An 18,329-nucleotide genomic window follows, 5' to 3' on the forward strand; every position below is an offset into this window, starting at 1 on the left:
ATTAATACTATGAAAATCTATGCTATGGCTAGAGGGATAAGAAGGGTGAGGCTGAGGCTGGAAAGGTACGTTGAGGCCAAATGAAGACACTATTTAACTGCTAAGATGTGGGGTTTGAATTTCATCTGGTATGTGTGTTAACTAATACATCTGAGTGGTGGATCAATATTATATCTCCATTATCTTCTGTTTAGTCAAGGAAGTGTTTATTAGGATGGAAAGTTGGGTTTTAAGTGGTGTCATAATTCCCTATGAATTTTAAAATATGTGCAAGTTTCTGAGTACTGCCATAGCTTGCAATATTCAGTCTAAACTGGGTTGGATTAGTGACTCCCTGAACAGACTAGAATTCTCAGCTCGCATCTTTAAAAGACAACAGCTTGAGTCCTTTTGCTTCATCAGAAAGTCATACATTTTTAAAAAGCAGCCACCAGCCTCTTTTGTCCAGTTATTCTTAGATAACCATATACTCTAAAATATCTGGAGTTCATTGTCTAAAGAGAAGGATTTAAAAATGGCATCAATCACTTTCTATATCTGACCTGCCATTTTGTCAAATAAAATAAAAAGGAGATCATAAAAAGACCCATGGATAAATACTCTTTGCTTCATCAAACATACTTGCTCATCTGATTAATGATTTTTAAAAATGCAGATTATTTATATAAACTTCTTGGTATAATATTGCCAATCTTAACTGTCCTTGTTCCCTATAGCAATTCCACCAACATTGAAAGAGACAAGTATTGCTCACATTATAGCTTTGTTTATGGCATCTTAAAAGAAAGCACTTTGAATTGATATCCCCCAGTTCCTATAATTGTAATGAGATTTATAGGTAACTTAAAATTTTTTTCTTTTTTGTGTTTGCTCAGCACTTGGCCCTTTATGGGCATTCTGAAGAATGGAGCACATTCCATTAAACAATTTGGGTAAAAATAAAGTGTAAATAAGTGTAGTAAGTGGTGTAGCCAGGTGCTTAGTGCCCCGACTGGGTAAACAAAAGGGCGTGAAATAGTGTGACAGCCCCATAGGAGCTTCTCTACTTCTGGTGCCCAGCACATAGTAGGTGCTCAGTAGATAACTGAGAAATAATGAAACAAGGAATAGACTCCCTTTTCTAGTGACTTTGCTTGCAGTGGTTATCTTAAGGGTGTAGTAAAGTAATAATTGCTCCATAACTACTTGGGCTCAGGAGTTAATGTTTGCAAAGCGCTTTGAACTTCTTGGGAAAAAGAATGGTGTTTTTGTTGGCACCGTGTATTGTTTGCAGTGGCTCACATGAATTCCTCCTCCTCCTCCTCCTCCTCCTCCTCCTCCTCCTCCTCCTCTTCCTCCAGCTGCCGGCACTGTGCCCTCTCCCAGCTCCGGCAGGGCCAGGATCTCCCACAGGGCAGCCACACAGCGGCCCCTGCTGCCTTTCTCCAGTCAGCTCCAGCACTCCAGGACAGGTAGGGACACAGCAAATGCGGCAAGATTTCTGTAAGGCCTCTGAGGAGACTCTGGGGAAATGAAATTATGGTCGGTAAGAATGACTCCTAGAGAGATTGTATACGGAGGGATGCAGGTGCTTGGCCAGCTGTAGAAGAAGCTGTTGGACAGACTCATCCGTGAGGACACATCGAGCTAGATCCTGAAGGGGAGACAGAGGTGTCATGTAGGCCATCGGGGATATGTGCAAAGCAGCTGCTTTCTCAATTTCATGTGGCTTAGACATATAATACGAAACCTTGCAGCAAACTGGCAGCAAACTATTACCTTTCCGTTAGAAGGAACCCGTAAGACAAGCCAGATTTCTTTACACGGGTAAAACTTTCAACTATTATGATTTCTTTCTCCATAAGGGTTTTTATATTTGATGATAGCAAATAAAGGAGTGCCATCTCACCTGTGGTTGGTCAAGGCTGCAATGGTTTCCATGTATTTGTTACTATTTTAACAACTGCCTTTATTTTAGGAACTCCATAACTAAACAGTTAATATGTGATTTGGGGAACAAAAGCTATGTTTTCCAATAAGAATGTACGTCCTTTATGAACAAATTCAAGTAAAAGAGTTTTTTTTTCTTTTTGAGATTATGACACACTAACTTTCAACTGATCACACACAATAAATATCTCAAAGTAACACAGGGAGAGCCGGTTAGAGGTTCAGAATAACTAGAATGACTATCGGTGGCAGATCTTGCTTTAAAGTCAGGAACACCTCCTCTTTCCCACAGCTTGGGAGTGACTTGTTTTCTGAACCACACCATGAGGTTTTCTGTGCATGTGGAAAATTTTCCACGATACATATTTATAAGCTAGTTGCTGTACATGTGGCAAATTTGCTCTCTCTACAAATTGTTTCTAGGGACTGGAAATGAATGTCACGTGGAAAAAAGCCAGCATGTTATTCTGTTGAAAAGATAGACTGCGTAAATGATGTCTGTTCCGCCTCAAAGAAAAAACACAGGTAAGTCCAGCTTTAGTTGAACAGCATGAAGTTAACCAAAAGTAAGGCTTAGGTTTTGTTTAAAAAAATTATAGATGGAAACTTCCTCCCAAGTAAAATGTACTCATTATGTCTCTGAAAATAAAAGCAACTGGGGTAAAATTTGTAGTGAGATTATATTAATAGTAAGTAGCATTTGAAACTCTGAAAGCTTAGAGTTCGCATAAAAGGTGCGTGTAAAACATTTATTTGGGAATGACTCCAGATAAGAAATGGTTTCTTTTTCTACTTGATTCAGTATAGAATGAATTTTCCATTTGTATGGGGCTTGAGAATCACATAGGCATCACTGAATTTTTATTTTTCCTCTCTCTGTTTGTGAGTATTTAACATTAGACAGTTTTGTCCACATCCTGAAATAAATACATGGGAGCCTGCTTCAGCAAAGACACGATGGGCCATATGAATTAAGGTGAGACCACGTTTCCTTTTCAGTATGTTAGTGACCTGTTGCATTGCAGGGGGCTGGACATTCATTTAGAGCAGAGTAGACAAAACCTCGTATGCTCCGGCTTGGAAACCAGGAGGAATCACTGACTGAGGTTTGCCAGTTGAAGTCCTATGGTAAGTTTGACTTTGAAATGTGTGAGTTGATTCTCATTGTGCATTATTTTCTTTGATCTGGGGGAGGAGAAGAGGTGAACAAATTTTAATGAGGTATTATATATTAAGAGAAATAAAATTTGGGGGGATTATTACTGGAAAGTCTTTATTCAAGTGTTTAATCAATAAGCTGGGTTGACTCTTAGGGGTTTTGTTTCCTAAGTATTTTGGATCTCCACTGTTGATACTAGATGTCTTCTATTTTTTTCTTAGTTTATATGGTCAGTGGATTTGTTGTGGGGATGTCTTCTGTCAAGGCAGTTGTTGAGTTTATGATATCTAGATAATTTTTGATAATAGAAAGTCCAATAAATACAAGAGTATAACATCATTGCAAGGAGAAAAGAAAAGACAAGAGATTGGTCTAGAAAGTTGAAGAACTCAAACATGATATTCTAATTATGAAGACAGGGTAAGGTGGCTCATGGAAATTTTGTGTGTGTGTGTGTGTGTGTGTGTGTGTGTATGTGAGAAAGAGACAGAGAAAAAATTGATTCTTTTCTTATCCGATTCCACTATTCACTCTAGTCTTTCTAAGGACAAGAACCCTGTATCTCTGCAAAGAATAGACAAGCAACAAACATTCTGATAGAACAGGGTATTTTTTTTTTGTGGTTGTCACAAAAAAAGATCAGCAAACTAGTTGCTTTTGCGTGCTTTCTGTGAGATAGGCCTCAGAGTTCAGCCAGAGGCAGCTGAAACTTAATCAAGTAAGTTGCCAGCCATAAGGTGAGCACTGAATGTATCATAAAGTATTCCCTCAAATCCCCATCATGTTTGAGCTATACTGTGGGGCTAGACCACCACGGGTCAGGGCATTGTCTCTGGGAAGCCTTTGCTAAGTACATTCTTGGTGTCTAATAAAAAAGACACAGGGCAGGAGATCTGAAGCTTTTAAGTATGTAAACCCCCCTGGAGAGTGTTCAAGTATCGGTTCCTCAGTTTTACTTCTGGTGATTCTGATTCAGTAAGTTTAATGTGGTAGGATGTGTGTCTCTGGGAATCTTTATTTTGTAGAAGATGCTGGTGTTGGAGGACCTTACTTTTTTTTCTTTTTTTTGAGACAGAGTCTTACTCTGTTGCCCAGGCTAGAGTGCTGTGGCGTCAGACTAGCTCACAGCAACCTCAAACTCTTCGGCTCAAGCAATCCTCCTGCCTCAGCCTCCCGAGTAGCTAGGACTACAGGCATGTGCCACCATGCCCAGCTAATTTTTTCTGTATATATTTTAGTTGTCCATATAATTTCTTTCTATATTTTTTAGTAGAGATGGGGTCTTGCTTTTGCTCCGGCTGGTCTCAAACTCCACCTGCCTCGGCCTCCCAGAGTGCTAGGATTACAGGCGTGAGCCACCTCGTCTGGCCGGAGGACCTTTTGAGAAAAATTTCTGGGTTTTCTCAATCTTGTTTATCTTATTAGAAGCCTGTGAGTACAGAATGTACCAGGAATCTGGCTCTGTGAGAGACGCAGGGCAGCTTAGATGAAAAGGTTGTGTCACAGAGACCTGAGTTTGAACATTCTGTGCCTTTGGGCAAGGTGATTTTCCTTTTCTTTTCTCTCTCTCTCTTTTTTTTTTTAGAGACAGGGTCTTGCTCTGTTGCCAAGACTGAAGTGTGGTGGGGCGCCATTATAGCTCACTGCAGCTTTAAACTCCTGGGCTCAAGCCATCCTCCTGCCTCAGCCTCCCAAGTAGCTGGGACTACAGGAGTGCACCACCACGCCCTGCTAATTTTTTTTTTTTTCTTCATTTTTTTAGAGATGAGGTCTTACTATGTTGCTCAGGCTGGTCTTGAACTCCTGAGCTCAAGTGATCCTCCAGCCTCAGCCTTCAGAAGGTGCTTTCTTCTTTTCAGAAGCTTCTGCTCATGTCTTTGTCTACTTTTTAATAGGGTTGTTTGTTTTTTTTCTTGTTGATTTGCTTGAATTATTTGTAAATTCTGGTTATTAGTCCTTTATTGGATGGGTAGCATGTGAATATTTTCTCCCATTCTGTAGGCTATTTGTTCTGTTGATTGTTTCCTTAGCTGTACAGAAGCTTTTTAGTTTAATCAAATTCCATTTATTAATGTTTGTTGTTTTCAGGATTGCTATTGGGGTCTTTTTCATAAATTCTTTGCCTACACTGATATCTAGAAGAATTTTTCCTACATTTTCCTCTAGAATTCTTATGTTTTCATGCCTTAGATCTAAGTCTATCATCCACCTTGAATTAATTTTTGTGAGTGATGAGAGGTAGTTTTCCTGTTTCATTCTTCTGCATGTGGCTCTCCAATTTCCCAGCACCATTTATTGAATAGGGCTTTTGTTCCCCAGTGTACCTTGTTTTCTGCTTTGTCAAAAATCAATTGGTTGTAGGTAGATGGCTTTATATCTGGGTTCTCTGTTCGTTTCATTGGTCTATGTCTGTATTTTTGTACCAATACCATGAGGTTTTCGTTACTATAGACTTGTAGTATAGTTTGAAGTCTGGTAATGTGATGCCTCCAGATTTGTTCTTTTTGCTTGAGATTGCTTTGGCTATTTGGGCTCTTTTCTGGTTCCAAACAAAGCATAGAACTGTATTTTCTAGCTCTGTGAAGTATGACTTTGGTAATTTGATGGGGATTGCACTGAATTTGTAAATCTCTTTTACTTTTCACTTGTAACCACTTTAGTGGAGCACTTCTTTTCCCAGTGGCAATATTTCACTTTTTTGTTTACTTTGAGTAATGAGTTTATTGAATAGTCTGAACTTGCCTGGGGCATACACATGAAAGTAACAACTTTTTTTCTCCAATTACTTAAGGTCTACCAAATTTCCCTTTTCCTCGGGCAGATACCATTATCTTTTGGTCAGTTTTATTTATTTATTTATTTTTTAAAACAAAAATACAACAATTTTCACTATTATATCTTCAATCTCAATCCTATTTAAAGGTATCCCCTCCAACATTATAGGCCAGATATGAGGTTTCAGGAATGGAAGACAGAGGTATGGTCTGCCTCTGGGATACCGTCTCCCTCTCCTTCTTCTAGGCTTCCATGGTTTGGAATAATTTGGAGGAGGAAAAAAGGCCAAGTTTCTTACATTTAATAGTGCGGTTGTATTCTGTCCTCTGTAAGTTTTTGACTGTTCCTCTGGTGAATGTGGACTGTCAGCCTATGGCCCTCTACATGGGAGTTTTCAGAAGGCCTTTGTGGGACCCCCTCGCACAGTCATTGATATGGCAGATCCAGCTCTAGTAAGATCTCATTCATGTAAACAACCGTCAGCCTCCTGCTGCTGGGGTCCACTTGCTCAGCGGCCAGCCCTCATGGTTGGAATATGTTAAGATAACATGAACCTAGCTACTCTCCCCAAGTTCACTTGGCCCATGGACATACACATATGGGTTGCCCCAAGGCTGTGTTTTTATTCTTTTCCATGTATTGTTTCCCCCTGCCCTTAGTTCAAATAGGTACAGGGAGTGGATTAGCAAGGCCACTGCAGGTATAGATGTCAAAGCTAGAAATGAAATGCTGGCTTTACCCTCCTATAGGCAAATGGTTCTTTTGGCAGCCCCTGAACTTGGCTCAGTGGTGAGAGGAGTGTCCTTGGGAGAGTGGATGGAAAACTGCAGCATTACTCCCTTCCCACCTCCATCAAGGCCTTTGATGATTTCCTGCCTCTCCTTTCCCACCCCAGTCCCCCTTTCAGACTTGACTAGAGAGGAAGAGGGTGCAGTTTGGGGTGACAGTTGAAAGAGACAGAGCCATTTGTCTGTTTCTTGGTAAGCCTTGAAGAAGGTGGTTGGTTCCAGTTGTTATCAGTTCTCCAGCTTCTTATCCCCATATTGGGGACCTAATAGCCAATTCTAGGGTAACAGGAAAACTTTCACTCAATAGCCTATTAGATTTGTGCACTTTGAAGGGCAAAAATAGATATCAGATTGAAAACTGGTCCATGAGAGACACTGTCAAGAGACTGAGAAAACAAGTCATAGATTGAGAGAAAGTATTTGCAAAAGATGCATCTGATATAGGACTGTTATTCAAAATATAGAAAGAACTTGTAAAAGTCAACAAGAACAAAAACAACTCAATTAATAAATGTGCAAAAGATATGAGCAGACTTCTCACTAAAGTAGATTGAAAGATGGCAAATAGGCATATCAAAAAATGCTCCACATCATATGTCATCAGGGAAATGCAAATTAAAACAATGAGATATCAAAACCCACCTATTAGAAGGGCCAAGATCCGAAACACTGACAACAACAAATGTTGGCAAGGATGCAGAGCAACAGGAACTCTCATTCATTGCTGGTGGGAATGCAAAATGGTATAGCCACTTTGGAAGATAGTTTGGCAGTTTTATACAAAACTAAACATACTCCTACCATACGATACAGCAATCACTATGCTGGGTATTTTCCCAAATAAGTTGAAATTATGTATGCACAAAAACCTGCACATGGATATTTATAACACCTTTTTTAATAATTACCAAAATTTGGAAGCAACCAAGATGTTCTTCAATAGGTGAATGGATAAAGAAACTGTGGTACATTTGTACAATAAAATATTATTCAGTGTTAAAAAGAAATACTCTATCAAGCTATGAAAAGAATAAATGAATCTTAAATGCATATTATTAAGTGAAAGAAGTTACTCTGAAGAGGCTACATACTATATATTCCAACTATATGACACTCTGGTAAAGGTAAAATTATGGAGACAGTAAAAAGTTCAGCAGTTAGGCGGGAGGAGGAGATGAACATGTGGAGCAAGGGGGATTTGTAGGGCAACGAAACTACCCTGTATGATACTATAATGTTGGCTCCACGTCATTATACATTTGTCAAAACCCCTAGAGTATATCACACCAAGAGTGAATTCTGATGTAAACTGTGGACTTTGGGTAATAATGATGTGTCAATGTGGGCTCACCAATTGTACCAACTGTCTCACTTTGGTAGTGAACGTTCGGGGAGGCTGTGCACATGTGGGGCAGGAGGCATATGAGAACTCTCTGCACTTTGCACTTAATTTTACTGTGAAACTAGAACTGCTCTAAAAATAAAATATTATTATATTAAACATATTATTCTAAAGAATCACAGATAACCAAAGCAGAGAGAAATCTGCTTTCTAAATAAATAACAGATTTCTCCACTTTTATACAGAACAGATTCATATTTTGTTATATGATTTCATTCCTTTGACAGAGAATATCCAGCAAATCATAAATGTAGTTCAGTCTACTACCTTCTCTCTGTATTTTTTACTCATGGATACTGATCCTGAGATGACTAGGGAGCAGCACGGGTGGGTGAGAAGAGGCCACCCCTTCCTGAAAGCCTTATCCTTGATAGTGAATCTACTTCCAATGCTGCACAGAGCTATGCATCACAGTTATTGCTCAGAATGATGTAACTGTGTGGTGACTATTAACTAGAAAAACAGCAATCCCTGAAAGTCGGGATTCTGTTTTCTTAGAACACTCTTTTCTGTGTTCACAACTTTATTTGGTCTTTAAACCAGGGTATGAGAAACCAAGAAAGACAAAATTGAAGTGGCAAGTTGGACATGGTATAGTTCTGAGATATTTAGCCACTTCAGCAAAACTGGTATTTGGCAATTATGTTATTCTTTAGCTACAGACACCCATTTTGTGCCTTGGTCTTTTAGAATTTCCTCTATAAAAATAAGAGGTTTTAGACAACTAATTTAATCTTCATAACAACCTCATGAAGGAAGTAATATTGGTATGCCCATTTTACAGAGAAGGAAACTGAGTCACAGAGAGGCCATAACTAGCCCACTGTTACACAGCTAAGGGGTAGAGCTGAGATGTGAGTACAAGCACCCTGGTTTCACAGTAGCATTCTTAATCACTCTACTGGCTTATAAAAAGCCACAATAGTAAAAACAACATTGCACTGGTTTTATTATTTTAATGTAATAAAAATAAACGGGTTGGAAATAGAAATTGGAATATAGGAAAGTTTAATACCTGTCCCCTGTCTCACCCGTAAATCAGCGAGACAGGAGGCAGGTATTTTTATAATGCTACTTGGGGAAATAGGTTATTTGAATTAACAAATTCAGGTTAGCCCCTCTCCAAAAATAATTACCCATTTTATTCAAAATGGATAGCAATTAAATAAAACTAGTTAAACCAAAAAACTTGGAAGAAATATAGATGACTATTTATCTGATCTCTGGATAGAAAAGTATTTTCTAAATTTGAAAGCAATTAAGGAAATCACATCTGTCAGTGAGGAAAAGACTGATGATAAAATGAAAAATTTTTGTATGTCATAAACAAAAAGATAAATAACAACTAACACATGTAAGAAATTGTGATTTTTCATACATACCTCCAAGAAAATCACAAAAGAGGAAGCAGAAATAATTTAAAAAATGTGAACAAAATATGAAAAATACCTTCTTTGGGAATACAAGAAAGGCAAATTTGCAAAAATTCAAATTAAAGCAAAACTTAGGTAGCATTTTCTACAGAGCACATTTTAGCAAATATTTTTATCCGGTAATAACCAAGGTTGTCAGGAGTTCTGCAAGATGGGTGATTTCATGTACAATCTTTCTGCCAACAATTTAGCAATATCCATCAAGAGTCTTAAAAACAGCTATATTTTCAAATCGATATTGTTTCATGTAAGGTTTTATCCTATGAAAATAGTTATCTGGACAAAGATTTATGTTCACATTTTATCACACCATTATTTCTAACAGTGAAATGTTAGAAATAACTTAATATTTAATAAAATTAGATTAGTTGGTAATACTTGGGAAATTATGGAATAGCTGGGATGGGCTATCATACCACAATTAAAATCATTTTTGTGAGTAGTTTTTAAAGGCAAAAGAAAATGATAGTGGATAATGCTGATGTTTAAGTATGGCAAAATAATGTTTTAAGATATTGTGTTAGGTGTAACAAAATAGGATACATAATTATGCATAATTTTCTCATTTAGTTAAAATTAATAATAATAAGAAAGGACTAAAGGGCTTATGACAAATGTCCATAATGGCTTTTGATGATGGTGGGATCCTCTATATTTTACAAATTGTCTACAGCAAACAAAGTTAATGGAGAAAAAACTTCCTTTAGATAAGAAAAAGAAAGAGTCAGTAGAGAATACAGCGACAATGAAATATGAGCACCTTCTTCTCCAAGAAAACACCAAATGGCGGATGACGCTATTGCAGCGGCCCAGAGGCCCCAGGGGCCCTGGAAAGGGAGGCCGCGGCGACTTCGGCTTCCGGGGAGGCATCAGCAGCGGCATTCGGGGTCGCAGCCGTGGTCAGGGCCGTCCCGGGCAGAGGCAAGGCCAAGGACAAGGAGTGGAGGCCATCATCAAGCGGGGTCACCTGGTCAAGGACATGAAGATCAAATCCCTAGAAGAGATCTCTCTCTTCTCCTTGCCCACCAGGGCGTCTGAGATCATTGACTTCTTCCCGGGGCCCTCTCTCAAGGACGAGGCTTTGAAGATTATGTCGGTGCAAAAGCAGAACCGCTCTGGCCAGTGGACCAGGTTCAAGGCATTTGTTGCCATCGGGGACTAAAATGGCCACGTCTGTCTGGGTGTTAAGATCTCCAAAGAGGTAGCCACTGCCATCTGAGGGGCCATCATTCTGGCCAAGCTCTCCATTGTCCCCATGCGGAAAGGCTACTGAGGGAACAAGATGGGCAGGCCCCACACCATTCCTTGCAAGGTGACAGGCAGCTGTGGCTCTGTGCTGGTACCTCTCATCCCTGCCCCTGGAGAAACTGGCATAGTCTCAGCCCCTGTGCCCAAGAAGCTCCTGCTGATGGCTGGTATCCGTGACTGCTACACCTCAGCCAGGGGCTGCACTGCCGTCCTGTGCAACTTTGCCAAGGCTACTTTTGATGCCATCTCCAAGACCTATATAGCTATCTGACTTTTGACCTCTGGAAAGATACAGTATTTACCAAGTCTCCCTATCAGGAATTCACTGGCAATCTTGTTAAACCCACAAGTCTCTGTGGAGTCTCTGTGCAGAGGACCCAGGCTCCACCTGTGGCTACAACATAGCATTTTTATACAAGAAAAATAAAGCGAATTAAGCCTATTAAAAAAGAAAAGGAAAAAGGAAAGTGGGCAGATCATTGGAAATGGTGAGAAGCACATGGATGTGATCTCAAATCTGAAGGGATAGTAGAGTTGGGATGGAAGTTAGAGCAAATAAAAATATTCTAACAATTAGTGCTCTTGGCTAGCTCCTTCAAAGCACTGGAGCATATAGAACAACTGCAAGGAAAAACCTTTGCTTCTCTCTCTTGAAATATGTTGACAAAAGCCAGCGTTTTTCTTTAAAAAACCAGTTCTGTGTCCGAACTTACATTTTAATAGACATCACATAACTTTTCAAATTTATTTCTAAAATGTTTTGGTTAAGATGTTTTCAAAAGAATAAGTCTTGGAATTCAGTCTCCAAAACTTTATTTTGTTTAAGTCCACAACCTTTCCAATTCATGCTATATTATAAATTTTGTTGGGGAGGGCAGCAAAGGTAGATGTAATTTGTCTCTTGTTTTAATTTTCTATAGTTTAACTATATGAAAGTTTCCAACTTTCCTTACCCTCATATCAGTTGGAGTTTCCAAAATTTCTTAGAAGTGTTTGAAGGTCTAATTAGTTTCTTCAAATACTTTCTCCTCCAGGAAGGTGGATGTATTTACCTCTTGCCTATAGGTAGGATCTGCTTCATGGCTAAGAGGATTTATGTCCATCGTTTTTAATTCTCTCCTGGGCTTCTTGGTTCTAAGAAAACCCTCCCAAGTCAGGCCTTTACATACTTGTTCTCAGCATAATGGATCCTTGATCCACATACAGAAGTTCATTCTTTGAGTTTCTCCCTGTCCCTCCAATTTCCCTGGGTTTTCAATCCTGTCATCCCTTACACTAGCCTGCCTACCACTACCTAATCCCATATTCCAAAAGTGAGTCACCACTTATGTAGACCTGGTGGAAAAGAATGTTGTTTTCTTACTTTTCAGGAGCTATCAATATATTTTGGTTAAAACACAAACATAACTATTTATGCCTAATAAACTTTTACAGAAACAAAATATATTTAAAACTGTATCTTCCATTGAGTTATCACTGAATTGTTTTTATAAAGAGAGGAGAATTTCTGTCTACCCTGTCTCAGTAGGATTACATTAGGTTCTCCAACAGCCCAGGCTGAGATGGCAGTTGTTGGATCTCCAAAGCACGGTGTCACTGAATCCCAGGGCATTAATCATCATGACATATGTATTCTTTTGCTGCTTTGCTTTGCTGAGCCAAGGAGATGATACATAAGAATTCACACTCCTCCACTCTCACCTTCTTTCTTCTTCCACCTCCACTTTGTCTCTGAAGGCAGTTTTGGCTGCCACCAAATACTTTACCCGAAGTGCCAAACTGTCAAATGCAAATGGTGTTGTGCCTGTTTACAGGAACATCTTGTCACCTGGGCCAGTTCATCTCTCAGTGAGTACATACCTAATGGTAGTATAGGTATGCTTTTGGTGGCTGCTTTGTAAGTACAAAAGTCACAGGCAAAATGGTAACATGCTAATATGAAAATAGAATGTCCACAGGTAGGCTCAGATGTCTCTGGAATCTTTTCGAAGGCATGGAGCTGTATCAGCCTAGGATTTTACTCCATATCACATGAGCCTCTCTGTTTCCTCTTGGAGTCCTTGTTGCCATTAAGCTCTGCCACCACTGCCACCACTGCCACTAGCTCCAGCATTCATCCATTCATTTAGGAAATACAGAGATAACACCAACTATTGATAGGCACTCTTCTAGGTGCTAGAGATATGGAGAGACAAAGAAGGAAGAGACTCTACCCTCTAAGAGCTTATAGTCTAGTGGAAATAGAGACAAGAGAGCTAATTACAATATGGTGTGGTAAGAAAATCCTCTACGCTGTGGCAGAACATAGTACACAAGAAGGACATTCAGATTGGCCTCTGGAGGAGGAGGTCAGGGAAAGTTTCCTAGAGGTAAGTAATCTCAAACCTGAAGGAGAAAGGCTTAAAGCTGAGTGGGTCTGATGCTTCCAAGTCTTCCTCTATGGGATGCACTGTGATTCCAGAAACACCAGGAGGACAGAGCAGTAAATCATCCAAACCCAGCTTGGCCAGGTGAAATGCAATCTTTAGTCTTTATTCACTGTGTGCTCTTGGTCATAATGGCATCATTGGAATTTGGGGGATGTTTTCTCAGTGTTATTTAATACACGTTAAAAAGAAAAATATATAGACCGGGTGCGGTAGCTTGCCTGTATTCCTAGCACTTTAGGAGGCTGAGGCAGGAGGATTGCTTGAGGCCGGGAATTCAAGGCCAGCCTGAGCAAGAGCGAGACCCCATCTCTACAAAAAAATAGAAAGATTAGCTGGGTGTGGTGGCATGCACTTGTAGTCCCAATTACTCAGGAGGCTGAGGCAGAAGAATTGCTTGAGCCCAGGAGTTTGAGGTTGCTGTGAGCTAGGATGATGCCATGGCACTCTGGCCTGGGTGCCAGAGAGAGACCCAGCCTTAGGAAAAATAAAAAAAAGAAAAAAGAAAGAAAGAAAAGAAAAAATATAAACAGTGATTTCTTTTCATGAACAAAAATCTTGAATGTGGCTCACTGGATGTAAGAACTCTTTTGGGGTCAGACCTCAAGTCTAACTTCTCTGGAGGTTGGTTTGAGGCCAGTAGAGTGACATCTTAGAATGGACCCAGCTTGTGAACATCCTCATTAGAGAGCCTCTGTGTGGACAAGGCTGAAGTGACGCTGTCATTTCTCCAGGACACCTTCTGTAGGTTCATCTCTGCTCTGCTTGGAAACAGACTTCACTCACTCAAATCTCTTGAACTTTAGCATCCTAATGCTGCGGTGGTTGTTCTTTAGCTTGGCCAATCTGCAGTGTCCCCATCTCAGCTTGTTTCCCTCTTCTCATCATTGTTCTAATAGCATTACAAATATCCCTATTAATGCTACTGCCACTGCTGCTTGTGCTACCACTACTATGACTAGTCCTACTGAGGCTTTTTTTTTTTTTTTTTTTTTGAGCAACTACATGCTAGGCCCTGTCCTAGGCATGTTTTCATATCTTCAGAACAGCCCTGAAAAAGTAAATATTGTTATCTTCATTTTGTGGTTGAAGTTACTGAGGCTCAAAGAATTTAAGAAACTTTGGTTCATTGAATAGTATATTCAGCATATGGAAAACATTTAAAAATTAATGTGCCATCTTTAAACCAAATTGCCACTGTGCACTGTTTACAGTTCCCTTGGTTCAGACAGCCAGTGCCAGCTGTGCTTCCTGGTGTGGAAACCGTTGCCAGCAACACGACTGCAACAGCCAAATGGGCCTGGTGGCTTTGACAGTTATCACAGGTTTCAAGGCAAGCAAAGGGTATCCTTGAGGGCAAGCAGGCCCCACTGGAGTGGAAACACAGTGTGTCAGACCCCACAGTCAGCAAGCAGCAGGGAGGCCTGACCACATGCCATGCCATTGCTCAGCGTCGCAGGGCAGAGGAGTCACTAGGTACTGGTTTTCTATTTTGTTTTATTTTTATTGGTACTGTCTGCCGGGTGTTGGTTGTTATGGGCTTAGGGCTGTTGGCAAAACATGATCTGAAGTTCTGTAGTTGAAACCACCTCTCTCATAGACAGGGAGAAAAGTGCTTCTATTATCAGATCAAAATTCACATCAGCAATCCCTACATAATCCTGCAAATATACTGACCCATTGGCATACTCTAGAAGTTCTAGTATTAGAAAAAATTTTTTATTGTTTCTCTCTTTGCGCCAAAATTAGAATTGCTTATTCGAGTGTTTCAGTTGTTTAGATCCTGAGTAAGTAGGGTTTTCGTGTACTAATAACTTACATTGTGTGGGCAGATAGCATTATTGAAAGTAAGTTAGAGACCTCTCAAGTTCTCCATTGCATTGTAGGCTCTAGACATTACATGGAATCGATAAGCATACGTAACCCATACAGATGAGTAAGAAATAACACATAAGAAACAACTTTAAATTTTTACTCTACATTAGGTAAGAGGCTATTTGGTGGTGGGTGTACTTTGGCTAATGGGTAAGAAAGTGTAGAACCTCACCTAGAGAGGATGAAGCTAGAGCAGATATCCTGTTGTTCCTGGTCAGAGCAATAAAAGCATTTTAACTGGTAGAGAAAGAGAAAGCGCCTTGGAGGCTAAGTATTGAAGGTGTGTTTAGCCACAGGCTCTGGGTTAGTGGAGGGGTCTGTCTTGTTGTCTTGAAGTAATGTGAACCTCAGTGGCCTTCTGGCTGAAGCAGCCCTTGTGCTAATGACTTATGATAAAAGGGGACTGGGAAGGTATCAAAGAGAGTCCTTGGCTCATTGCTTTCTGAAGATGGTTTCCTTTTCCAAAATGAGGGGGAAATTGTCTAACAGACCTGGGGCTGGCGATGTTTTGTCAAGATAAGTTGACAGTGCTGTATCAAATAAATCCTGTGTATAAGTTTGCTTTTGCTGACAATTTGAACCAGCTTTCCAAAGTCCCAGCTAAGTGTTGTCACAAAATACTTGGGGGTAATTTTTCCCTTTTCAAGAACTTCATATAGAGCTAACTAATTAGGGACTCTTCATGTCCCTGAGTAATTCAGTCCAACGTATCAGAGAATTTTGAATGTGCAATTTGTGTAGCTCACTCTTCATATTCATTACAATTCACATGTACATTTGTTATAATAATATTCACTGCACAGTGATGGAATCAGAGAGATTTTGTTATTTAGTCAATCTCTTGGTTTATTTAATCTCACCCCAGTTTATACCAAAAGGAATTTAAAATGGCTAAATTAATAATATTCAACAAGACGTCCCTTGACCACTCTTAGCATAATTTCCCTTTTTACCTTTTTCAAAAAATTCATTGTGAGGATAAAGTGTTCTCTTTTATTTTGAGTACCTCATATCATCTCTAAGTTAAAGACAGGAAAACTGGAATAAAATTTTTCCTGAAATGCCAGAAATTTGCATGAGGTGAAACACCTGGTTCATACACACACACAAAAATCAAGCCCAGACACATTTAAGGAGCTGAAATAATATTTCATCTGTTTCTAAGATACTTGGGTAAGTTAAACCAAACAGGAAACTACAACAGAGGTCCCTGAGTCAGAGAGGAACTATTCATTACTCATTTGACTTTGCAAGCCAAATGATGATGCCATTACCCTGAAAGCTACAAAACTTAAGATAACTCATTGTCAATTGTGAAAATACTATGGTTATGCTCTCCTATCATGTCATCTTTGGGCAATTCCACCTTCTCCATTTCCATTAGACTACTCCAACTCTTTATACCTCTGGAACTAGATTATGTTTTTGCAAACTTTTTAGAACATGGGGCACTTTAGCTGAGAAGATAAATCACCCCACTCAATCTTTTGAGTGACCTGTGCCACCCTATACAATGAAAATGGAAAAACTGCATATGAAAACAAATGAAAGATTGATGTACCTTTGACATAATTGAGACAATGCCCAGTTTCTTAAAATACAGGGAGGAGCTAAACATTAGATGAGAAACTATTGTAAACATGATCTCCTCAGTCACCCATGGATGGTGGTCATTTGTAATATGCAGACAGCTGTCACACCCAGTGAAAACCTTGAAGAAGGGGAAGCAGAATGGGGAAGTGGGATGGAAGGTTTTAGGTTAGTGGTCTTTTAGCATTTTGGAAAATGTAAGTCAATGTGGCGTTTGCAGAAGTTATCGCACTGTTATCAAAGCCATCATATAACCTCCCTTGAAATTGCACTTAACGTGCTGATTCCTTTCAATCCTTTGCTATAAGGAGGAGTAAGAGTATTTTTCTCCCTAAAGTAATGGTCTAATTTCGTCACTCAGGATCCTATGTCCACAAGCCATGCCGTTGCTCAGCAGCTCAGGGTTTCTTAGATATTTTTAATAATATTTATTGAGTGTTTACTATTGTGTCAGGTGGTTCTATAGCATTTTAATGTTCACCCAAACCCTATGAGGTTGGGACTGCTTTTATGTAGATGTGAAAACTGAGGAATAGAGAGAAAGCAACCAGCAGCTTGGTTGTATAGTGCCCTTTTAGTACCTAAAATATAGTCTTCCTGTGCTACCTGTAGCATTTGTTTAGCCCTTTCCTTCTTTTTTTTTTTTTTTTTTTTTCCATTCTTTAAAAAATTTAAACGTTTTGGAATTACAGAAGTCAGTACATGTATAAAGTAAGGATTAAAACATATAAGGAGATAGACAACCAAGAAGTTATCCTTCCCTAACACCCCAGGGCTACTTCACGGAAGTAACTATTATTAATTTTCCAATGTATTTAGAAATTTCCTGTGCCTAAATTAGGATATACACACACATACATACACATTCTTTTTTGTTTGTGGGTCTCTTAAGGTACTTGTGTTATACCTTAACATATTATAATCATCTGTGAACATGCTTGTTTCTCTGAATTGATTGTAAATTCTTGGAAGTCGTACTATGTATATTGTTCTGGTTACCTATTGTTAAGTAACAAATAATTCCAAGACTAGTGGCCTAAACCAACAACGACATTTATTTTGTCCACACATCTGCAATTTGGGCAGGCCTTAGCAAGAACACCTTGTCTTTGCTCCCCTCAAGATTAGCTGGGGTGGCTCAGCGATTGGGGGCTGGAATCAATATGGTGTCTCATTTGCTCACATGTGCAATGTTTGATGCTGGCTCTCAGCTGGGACCTTGGGTAAGACTGTGGCTGGAACACTTTCCATGGAACTTGGTCTTCCCATGGAACTGCCTGGCTTTCTCAGAGCATGGTAGCTGGGTACCAAGCATCCCAAGAGAACTGGGCAGAAGCTGTACTGCCTTTTACAACTTACACTTGGACATTGTATGGTATCATTGTTTCTGCAGTGACCACATATGGTGTACACCCACATATGGGTGTACCCATAATGAAGGAAAGAGAATGTATATACCACCTTTAAAAAAATCACATTGTGAGGAGACCAAGTGGGATGGGATATATTGATGAGGACATCTTTGGAAAAGATGATCTGCCACAAGTATCTTTTCATCTCAGGCTCATCTGTCTACTATCCAGACATTTACCTTACAGTTTTGTGTATAGTAGGTGCTCAATTAATGTCCAGGAAACTGAGTTGCTGAATCAGGATTGAGAGAAGGCAGCTTTCTGCACTGAGCTCACCTAACAGGGGAGGGGT

At 39.6% G+C, this 18,329-nt stretch overlaps 1 pseudogene; it reads left to right on the forward strand.

The window, feature by feature from the left end:
- Nucleotides 1-10,306: 10,306 nt before the first annotated feature.
- On the forward strand, nt 10,307-11,139 carry LOC138386148 (small ribosomal subunit protein uS5 pseudogene; annotated as a pseudogene).
- The last annotated feature ends 7,190 nt before the right edge of the window (nt 11,140-18,329 follow it).

Source organism: Eulemur rufifrons, chromosome 1 (genome assembly GCF_041146395.1).
Source record: "Eulemur rufifrons isolate Redbay chromosome 1, OSU_ERuf_1, whole genome shotgun sequence".
In the NCBI taxonomy this organism is placed as follows: Eukaryota; Metazoa; Chordata; class Mammalia; order Primates; family Lemuridae; genus Eulemur; species Eulemur rufifrons.